A 959-nucleotide genomic window follows, 5' to 3' on the forward strand; every position below is an offset into this window, starting at 1 on the left:
GAGAGGCCAACTCCGGCCCCGGGGCTGCTTTCGAGTCTTTAAAGTTGAAAAGTGGTGGGAGGGGGCGTGCGGGCGAGGAGGCGACCGGAAAGAAAGATGGCTGTTCCGGCGGGTCCGCGCCCGGTGGGGGCGCCCGGCTGGACGGCGGGGTTGGGACGCGGCATTAACCCCTTTCTGTCGGTGCCGCGGCCCCCCACCCCCCGGCTGCGCGCCCCCGTCCGGGAGTGGAAGCTTCCATTCCCGCCGGAGGGGGGCCCGGCGCGCGGCCCCGGCGAAGTCGGGGAGTTCGCGGGGGGAGGGGACCCAGGCCCGGCATTACCATTTTGATTGCTTCGATGCCATTTTTGGAGGGGGAGGGGTTGGAAGACCCTTCTCTGCAGAGCACAAAGATGTTTAATCACTGTGTAGGATCAAACCGGATACTTTATTAAAAAAAAACACACCACCACCAAATCTGTAGAGTAATAGCTGAGGGTTACTAAGCCCCTTTTCCACTGGATAAAACGGCAAGTTGTTGACTCTTATGTTCGCAGTAGATTTAAAACAGGAGCCCGTCACCCGGCGGCTTTCACGGCAACAATGTCTTTATGTCTGCGCTGCGTGGCAATAGTTTTACTATTTGGAGTGGCTCTTCGGAGCTTAGGTTTGATCATTTCCTCTGTATTGTAGCAACTGTTTCAAGGCTGTTTAAATTTTTATGATGATAGTAAATGAGTAGCTATTTATTATCCGACAGGCTGGAATTTAGATAAGGCTGAAAGAAACATTTGGAAATCCTGTCTGAAGGTGGTGGAGCTGCTGGGCCAGAAGCTGCCTACTCAGGCTGCCTTTGCCTTTAAATTTGAACTCGGGAAGGATGCCTACGACTGAAGACGCATACACCTCCATCTTTGTGTGTGTGTGTGTGTGTGTGTGTGTGTGTGTGTGTATTAAAAGAAAGGAAACAGAATCTTTGTCCT

Source organism: Marmota marmota, unplaced genomic scaffold, assembly GCF_001458135.2.
Source record: "Marmota marmota marmota unplaced genomic scaffold, marMar, whole genome shotgun sequence".
In the NCBI taxonomy this organism is placed as follows: Eukaryota; Metazoa; Chordata; class Mammalia; order Rodentia; family Sciuridae; genus Marmota; species Marmota marmota.